This window comes from Eleutherodactylus coqui, chromosome 8 (genome assembly GCF_035609145.1).
Source record: "Eleutherodactylus coqui strain aEleCoq1 chromosome 8, aEleCoq1.hap1, whole genome shotgun sequence".
Classification (NCBI taxonomy): Eukaryota; Metazoa; Chordata; class Amphibia; order Anura; family Eleutherodactylidae; genus Eleutherodactylus; species Eleutherodactylus coqui.
This window is the reverse complement of record NC_089844.1, coordinates 29,357,547-29,367,128: the sequence shown is the minus strand read 5'-3', so window position 1 is coordinate 29,367,128 and position 9,582 is coordinate 29,357,547. Positions and strand designations below refer to the sequence as shown.

At 43.5% G+C, this 9,582-nt stretch overlaps 1 protein-coding gene across 1 annotated transcript in view; it reads left to right on the top strand.

Moving 5' to 3' along the window:
- The first annotated feature begins 3,917 nt into the window (after positions 1 to 3,917).
- MLPH (melanophilin) overlaps positions 3,918 to 9,582 on the top strand; it is a 98,287-nt gene continuing 92,622 nt past the window's right edge. Inside the window, exon 1 of the mRNA XM_066575393.1 lies at positions 3,918 to 4,021. The gene's annotated coding sequence lies outside the window, so the exon portion shown is untranslated. The remainder of the gene's footprint in view (positions 4,022 to 9,582) is intronic.

Below are 9,582 nucleotides of genomic sequence, written 5' to 3'. Positions count from 1 at the left end.
TGAAAATAAGACATAGCATGATTTTCCAGAATTTTGGAGGATGCAAAATGATTTTTCAGGCTTTTTGAGGATGCTTGAAATATAAGCCCCACTCCAAAATTAAGCCCTGCTAACAGTTAATTTAGAAAAGTCAATTTAAATAGTGTCCAGGCAGCTATACATGTAAAAAAGTTAAACCTTTTTGAACAAAAATTAATATAAGACACTGTCTTATTTTCGGGGAAACACGGTAGTAACAGAATGACATTCGTTACGCTACATCTGTAAACAGCAAGGCATCTAAAATCCAATTGATGTTCAAAAACATCACCAGATAAATACTGACATGATAAATCACACCTTGGGTTCAGGTCTCTTACACACGGGCGACACCGATATCGGCACTACAAAATCTCAGTGATATTGCAGCCTTGTTCCCGCGATTTTCTGGCAATAGCTATGCATTTCTTATGGAAAATCGCGCAACGCATCGCTGCTGCCTGCGATAACATTGCATGATTTTATGGTGAGACAGTTAAGCCTTACCCCGAAACTAAGCTCCAGCTGCACCCTAAAAAGAAAAGAAGGGAATATTTACCTACAAGGCCTGGCGCGGGCCCTCCCGCTGCTTTCCGGAGCTCCGCCGGGCAGTCCTCGTTCACCCACAGAAGATTCCTTCCTGGTTGCTCAATTGTGGAGGCAAGATTTATGAATTGGCTGAGCTGCAGCACTGATTGGCCAATTCATAAATCTCGCCTCTACAATACGCCAGCTTTTGATTGGCTGAATTATGAATTCAGCAACCTGGAAGTGAGCTTCTGTGGGTGAATGAGGACTGCAGGACGCCCTGCGGAGCTCCCGAGAGCAGCGGGAGGACCCAGACTGGGCCTTTTACGTAACAGGGCTTAGTCGGTAATGTTAAAGTCGCATTTTGTTGCGATGCAACAAAAATGAAGGCTCCATAGGAAAACATGGCTGCAAAAAAGAAAAACAAAAATGCGAATCGCGGCAAAATAGAGCATGCCGCGATTTTTTTCCTCGCAAGATAGAATCACAGAAAACATTGCTAATGTGAAGGAATCTATTGGAGAGCGGTTTCACATAAATGCGTTGTCTCGCACTGATTTTGTCATCCGTGTGCAAGCAACCTTAAACCCACCTGTCTCCTATCACTACAGGATGAAAAAGTGTCAGTTTTTACCACATACTTGCACACTTGACAAATTTTATGGCCACGCTTTTAGAATCCTTTCGCTGATAACCATGTTTTGTTTTCTTATGTAATCTTGGAGTCAACTTTTGCACCATTGTAGGAGCCCTTCTAGGTACACATTCCACTCCATCGTTAGTTACAATATCAAGCGTCCTGGCGCAAAATGAGTAAACATTTCAAATAAATATTTTTAATACGCCAAATTCCGTGCAGTTGAAAAAATTAACCCCAATTCTGCCTTTTTTTTGCTCAGAAACACTCAATATTCAGCAAGGAATTTCTCTCTGTCATTGTGGTCTTAAATTTTGCAGGAGAGTCACTTTAAAGTGGCACTGCATTTCTGGAATGTTTCAGTTTAAGGGCTTATTCACACGAGTGTACATCGGCCGCCGTTTTCACGGCCGGCCAATATACACTACTATTAGAGATGAGCGAGCATACTCGGTAAGGCGATTTACGAGAGAGAGAGCATCGCCTTTTTTCGAGTAACTGCTGGCTCGTCCCTGAAGATTCGGGGGGTGGCGCGGGGGGGCGGCGTGGGGCGGGGAGCAGCGGGAGAGTGAGAGAGATATCTCTCTCTCCCTCCCGATCCCCTCTGCAACACCCCCGCACCCCCCCCCCTGAATCTTCAGGGATGAGCCAACAGTTACTCGAAAAAAGGCGATGCTCTCTCGAGTAAATCGCCTTACCGAGTATGTTCACTCATCTCTAACTACAATCTGATGCATTGGATTCCAATGCATCACATCGTACAGGAATATTCCCGAGGCGTAAAAGCAACCAGCCAGCAAACTATCTCCCGGGCTGGAATACGTTGGCCGTTACATAGACTCCTATGGGAGCCGGTGACAGCGACCGGAGAAGGGAGGTGGGAGGGAGTTTAGCAGCGTGACTGCAAAACATCCTCCCCCTTCTCTCCTCCTCTCTCCTCCCCTCCGGCTGTTTGCAATGGGAGGGGCCAGGATGGGGGCGGACCTAAGCTCCGGTCCGCCCCGCCCCTGCCATTGCTGGCTGCAGGAAGGGGGCAGGGAGGGGCGGGAGCTTAGCTCCACCCCTGTTCTGCCCCTCCCATTGCAAAAGTTGGAGGGGAGGAGAGAGGCAGAGACCCGAGGTGCTATTTTTACGCTCCCAAAAATCGCTCATCTGAAAGAATACATTGGGATCCAATGCGTCAGATGGTCCCGATTGTTGGACGCAGCTGCATATATGCGGTCATGTGAATAAGGCCTAAGGCTAACTTCCCACTGTCAAGTGTGATATCGGACCATGAAAATCGGGCCAATATTGTGTTTGGGAACGTGCAATGTACCCGTGGATGTGAGGCGTTTTTGTGTTAAAAGCGCGTCCCAACACTTCAGCACAGTTGCAATCCTGAAGTGATGGGATCGCACTCACCTACACCTTGCATGCCGTGCAATGTGTTTTCCAGCCCCATTGAAAACAACGAGTGAGACGTTCCAAGAAACCACCCAAAGGTATGACATGCAGTGATTTTTTTTTCCCACAACGCGATGTGGGGAAAAAGAAAAATAATCACTCATATACATCACCCTATTCAAAAGAATGGGGTTCATATTTGTGCAAGGTTTGTTTGTCTTGCAACGCACAAATCTTGCGAGATTTGGCCATGAAATGCAAGATTTCTGCATTGCGAGACGCACAAATCTCATGCAAATATGAACCGCATTCTATTGAATGGAGTCATATAGACAAGTGATGTTTTTGCCTGAAAAAAACGCGCACGTTACAATATTAATTGAATCAACTACAGTTATCAGAACAATGCTAATTGTATTACTACGATTACATTTGTATAGGTTTGTTTAAACTCTGTCCATATACATTGTATCGCCATGAATCTGTTGAGTCTGTTAATTCTGTGATACCTGTTACGGTATACTACCCTTGATATGCCAGCCTGGGTGCCTTAGATCTCACCCACAAACCCCTGTCCCTGCCTACTTGCCTCCACTCCTGGCTAACGCCAGGCGGGCAACTGGGCGGCGGTCCCTACTCTCCCTAGGGACCGAAAAAGGGACGCTGGCATATCTGATGGAAGGGCAGAATACTGACAGAAAAGGCAGATATAAATAACCAACACGAACAATACTAAGCAGAACTGAGGCAGATGGAAAAGCCTGGCTGATAATAGTAAAGCATAGCAGACAAGATGACAGAAGCATGAGACCAACCGAGGCAGACTAGCTAGCACACTGAGGGAAACTAATAAATGACAGCAATTGCAAGTCTCTGCCCAACCCTTAAACATAAGCCTCCGCCCAGGAGCGGCGAGAGGGAGACAGCCACCTCCCAACAGAACGTAACAAAAGGGAGCTCGTGCACGGCAGCTGCACTCACAGGTACGCGCACGAACAGTGCTGCACGCCACCAGCACCACTCCGGCCAGGTACCCGCACCCCCGGACAACAAGCCGGTGGGACGCGCCCCGACCACGGGACCCCGCACACCACCGCCCCGGGAGGACCAGCAACCGCCGCATGGTAACAATACCATCATCATTGCCTAGGGAATTGAGTCTTGTTGATTATGAACCTTTCATCAATGAAGCTGGCTACTTCAGATGGTGGGGGGTCTCAGATTGATAACATCTTGGTTGCAAAGCTTGGAGCATATGGCAGATGACTAAGCAGTTATAGGGTATAAAATAGGAGGCCAATTGTAATGCAGATCAGAAGCATCTTGAACCTGTGATGGGGAATGCCCTCTCACAAAGTTGTTCCCAAGACGCCCTCCTGTTTTCTGACTTTTCACGGTTGCTTCTCCAGTTGATGTACAAAGCAGATAAGTATACCTAAGGCTCTTGGTGATGTGAGTATTAATGTAACCATTGTCTAACTATTGTTTACCAAAACGTTTACGCGATATCACCTATTTTTAGGTAAATTTGTTTTATCATAATCACTTATTCACTGGTATTAATAAATTGTGTTGTTTTAACCCATTGTCCTTCTTTAAAGCCGTATCCGAACTTGTTGTCTATTAGTTGGCAAAACACTGACTCATTAGCGTTCAGTCATGCACTCCTGAGACTTTCTTCCCAGCTTTTAGCAGTTCAGCTGTACACAATGGCGCTATTTATGATATAGTGGCCCACAATCAAAGTGTTTTGGTTTAGCCTGAAACCATCAGATATCTTAAGACCAATAGGAGACCCTCTTATAATTTTTTTCTCACCTCCGTAAAACAGAGCGGAGACTCCCCATAAGCGTTCCCCCGTTACTTAGTAACTGTGCATATGTTTGAAAAACCTCTGCAGTCACACCCGTTATAGCGGGAAGTGATGATAAAAATAACTTTTCCTTGCTATTTCCATAATTGCTTAAGCTTCGGAGCTTTTTTCACTTATGAAGCTTTTCCAAGCTCCACTTAAACTTCCCACACCCATATTTTGATTCTGACACCAGACACCATACACTAGTCACATTTATATCAGCTGAGAACTGCTACTGAGTGACATCAATGACTGAAAATGCTGAACTGTCTCAATATATTGTGTCAAAGTGATACATAATATCTCATTGTGTAATCATCTGAAAGTATCAGTTTGCCCGACTAACACTTCCCATTTACATATTAAATCCTTATTTTTCCCCCAAGAAGATATTTTATTTTTAATCTTAATTTAATTCTGAATTTCCATATGAAAAACAAACTATTACTGCCTTATCTGGAGCAAAGGGGGTTAAGTTGGGATACCCCTATTTATAACCTCGCAGCTCAGCTGCTAGGAAACTGCAAATATTTGAAGCCGCTCCACCAACTCGCTCTGGCCCTTTTAGAGACAAACTGGTTACAGATGTTTGCAGAAAATATATTCCAGATGTGTTCTGCGATTCTGGCTGTTACTTGAACTCACCAATCTCCGCTGCTTATGGCACCTTTTTACGTCTTCTGGAATTGTTCTCTCAGTTTCCAAATTTCTATTATTAAATCCACAAAAGTGGAGCATCTAGACCCCCGACTGCAGAGACAATAAGGACTGTAGACTGTTTTATTTTGCTACTAAAAAGTTATGTCTAGTTGTAGAGGAAGGTAACTATTGCTCACATAGTGGATGTATCTCATTAGTATTACTGGTCTGATTAAATATTGGTATCCTGCAATACTGTACTAACTTAAAAACTTTATTTGTGAAGTTCTGTCTGATATTACAATGACATGCCAAAAGTCATGGGACAGAAACTAATATTGTGTAGGACCCTCTCTAGTCTGGTAAAGTGCAGCAACTTGACATGGTATTTATTCTGCAAGTGGATGGAAGACATCTGAAGGGATGTTGAGCCATGCCATCTGGATAGCCAGCTATACAGCTCAATAAAATATGTAGGTTCAGGATCTCTACCACATCCGATAAATGCTCAACCGGACTCATAAATGGGCGGGCAGTACCATTGGTAGGAACTATTCAGAATGCTCCTTGAACCAATTCTGGACAACCTGATGGTAGGGTGCATTATCCTGCTGGAATATCCCATCATTCTGGGAATACATGAATTCCTGCAAATGATCACTAAGTAGTGAAACATAGGAGTCATTAGTCAATGACAAGTTCAGGTGGACCAGTGAACCCAACTAAAGCCATGAGAATGGACCTCAGACCAGCATGGATCCACCACCAGCTTATATAGTGCCTTGTTGACATCTGGAGTCCATGGCTTTATGGAGTCTATGACTCACACAAACCCTACCATCAGACCAAAACAATTGGTATAATGACTCATTGGGCCACAACACATGTTGCCAGCCCTCTAGGGTCCAGTTAGCAAACTCACAGGGCAGGTGAGGCGCTGTGTTTAGTGTTGTGGTGTTGACATGGTATTCTGGTGTGTCTTCTGCTCCCATATGCCATGGAAACTAAAACCGCTACACTGACCTTTTGAGCATATGTGTGGGCCCTCAACCATTGATGGTGGATGTTGTTTCTGCTAGAGTTGTTTGTCTGTTTGCATGGGCAATTTTAGCCGGACACCACCAGTCGCTATGCACAGTGGATGGTAACACCTTACATGATGTATTTCCAGTCCACATTTGACACTGGATCAAAGAGTGTTAAATGCTCACACAACTTTAGAAATTGAATGTCTCATCTGTCTGGCACCCACTATTATGCCTTGTTTGAATTCCAATAATTCATGTCACCTTGCCTTGAGCATGCTGGCCTATACTCAGTCTCATTTCCAAGATAACAATAGACAACTTATACAAGTGTGGGCATTCCTAAGCCATCACCTGAGGTAATGCCTCTTTACATACTGCTATCCCATGACTTTTGGCATGTTAGTGTGTATTTCTAACTTCATGTCTCCATATACAGTGTGTACTGTATATACCATTTAAGTTGCATTTATTTCTCTACAAGTTCCATAAGGTCTTCTGTAGAGTTCTATATGAGCTCTGATAAATTTGTAAAAACATATGTCTATATGGAAGTATTGAAACCCCCCATAGGATAATTTTACCACTGTTGTACAACTACTAGAACTCTGAACTTGGATGGACCCATAATATTGTTAGGTGTACGAGCCCTAAGTCCAGCTTCATATGGGCGTATTTGTGCGTGCAATGCGGAATGAATAGAACCTGTTGATTTCAATGGGTTTGTTCACATGCGCCTATGTTATGAGTGCATTTTCGGCCACGCAAAAACAGATTGAACTTGGTCTATCTTCCTGCACATTTGTACACCAAAGGTCCCCATAGACTTGGGGAGTATGTAAATGCACGTGCAATAAGTAACAGAATGTGCAAAACACTGCGCAATTCCATAAGAAAAAGAACTCATCTGGAACTCATTAGGCTAAATAGCCATTTAAATCGGGGGGTGTTTGTCTGCCACGTGCAAAAAGTACAACAAAATGTGCTCATATGCTCGCAAAAAAGCTTTGTTCATAGTGTAAAAAAGTTTTTGTGCAATTATGCTTATGCCTGTGTGAAGCTCGCCCAAGTCACATTTTCTTAGGTCTTCGATTTTCATACCCAACACTAGTTCAAATAGTTCATATATCTACATGCCGAACCCTTTCCAGCCATGCTTTACATTCCTGACACAATAGTTCTTGAAACTGCCTAATGAATGATTTTTTTTTTACCCTATGCCCGCTTTGATGCATCACATGATCTGATTTGCCTGGCATTGCCCTTTAATCCACTTGTTTATTCAGCTACATCCAACTTTATCCCACTGACCAAGTAGAGATAGCATTTGCTGCCATGGTCTAAGTAACAGACTGCAGCTCCCAACTGTCCAATTGCTCTAATTCTTTGTGTAATATAATCCTCTGTTAATTAAAAATGTATAGTTTAGTAACATCTGAATCGTGGACATTTTCTCCTGTAAATCGCCTCAATCTTTATTAACTCGTAATGAGTTAGGTTTTATTTTTGTCAATTATTACCCAGTGCAGCATGGTGGCTCAGTGGTTAGCACTGTTGCTTGGGCGCACAGGGGCCCCGGGTTCATAGCTCCCCAAGGACAACATCTGTATGGAGTCTGTATGTTCTCCCTGTGTTTATGTGGGTTTCCTCTAAAAACAAACAGATAGATGAATATAGATTGTGGTCCCCACTGGAGCAGAACACAATATCCAGTGATGTAATATGCATGTGCTATACAAATGGAAGTTGATTATTTGGACATTATCCCTTAAAAAGCTCTTCAAACATTGCTAAGTTGGGCTCATATACCAGTAAGAAAACAATACATTTCCAAATGTATCTGTGTCCTGAGGATACAACTGTCTTTGTATCCTCAGGATGTGGATACATTGGAAAAGTATGAAAAAATAATAAAAAGCAACACTCCGGCCTCTACTCAGGGTCCAGCCATCATGCGCCTGTCTCTGCAGACAATGATCAGTCTCAATATCCTTTGCAGCTGGTGAGTGGTCACATGCTTAGACGGGCACATGAGAGGTGAAGTTACATAGAGGAGTGCAGTCTACTGGGATAGGTGAGTATGAGTGTTTTTATTTATTTATTTTTTTTGCCCCCCCCAAAAAAAATTTTGAGGACAAAGGGCAGAGGGCAGAGTAACTTTGGAGGGGGGGGGGGGGCAAGAGTGGAGGGGTCGTCCATTTTAATACCTGTCCACTAGGCCAACTATTGTATTAAAATGGTCCAGTTCATAAACGTGGCACTTGTGTGTGCACAGATCAGTATGGCTCTAGAGGAGCTGCCACTATGAAAAAAAATGAACAAAAACCATGTGAGAAGCACTAAAGTCCATTACTAAAATGTTCGAATAGAGAAACTGCAAGAGACTGCATGGTGGTGGCAGCATTATACTGTAAGAATGGTTCCCAACACAAAGAGCTAATGATGGTAGAGACCAATGTAAATACAGGAAAATCATTGCAGAAAACCTGCTGCTGTTTGCAAGAGAACTGCTCTTTGGGAGACAATTTATTTCTAGCAAGATAATATCCTCAACCATAAAGTCAAATATACACAGAAATGGCTTTAAGGGGTTTTGTCATTAAAAAAAACCCAAAAACAATACTTACCTATGCCTTCCCAGGCGGTCTTCTTATCTCATCTTCTCACCCATCTTCTGGCTCCTCCATTCCCCCGGGTCACTTCACCTCCAGCTGTCCGGATCCTCTTCTTCCTGTTATGGAGCGTCCATTAGCTGCAGTTCACTTCCTGCAGATCAGTGTAGATTACGTCATTGGTGACGTAGAGTTCACTGCCTAATAGGGAATGCCGAGCTAACGCCAAGACTGTGCATGCACGATATCGCGCCGCGAGTGTTCATATACTATTTACGCAAGACACTGTGCATGTGCAGTTGCAGCATAAAAATAAGGTTAATGGTGGTTTCAACCACAGTTTTTTGTGAGTTTTGCATGCGTATTTTATATATGTCTTTCAATCATATTTCCCATACCTCTTGAATCGACCTTTGGCTTGAAATACTACTGCAAAATCTTGTGTGTCTAACTACTTTAAATGGCTTTTGAATGCTACTCAGCCTGCTGCAAAATGCTTGCTGACTGCAGCAGAGCTCTTAGTCCTGTTGCAGGATCCCATAGGGAGACCCCGGACTTCTGACATACGTGGTGAGCTGGGAGAGTATAGTGCTGACATATCACGGTGGCACTTACCAGACTCCTTACCAGGTCTCTAGGAACGGTTAGAGCCTGGTATAACTTTACTTGAAAACTTTAAACAGGTAATACAAGGCAGTTCAATTAAAGTCTTTACAGTGCAGATAAGACAAAGGATTTGAGGTCAGGAAGGAAATTCAGGAAGACACCGGTCCTGCAGTCCACGTTATCTGCCAGGAACAGCTCCTGGAAGGGGAATACTCTGCAGGAGAAAGGGGGTAAGTTCACTTCACAGACACTCCGATAGAAATTATTATCTTGTAG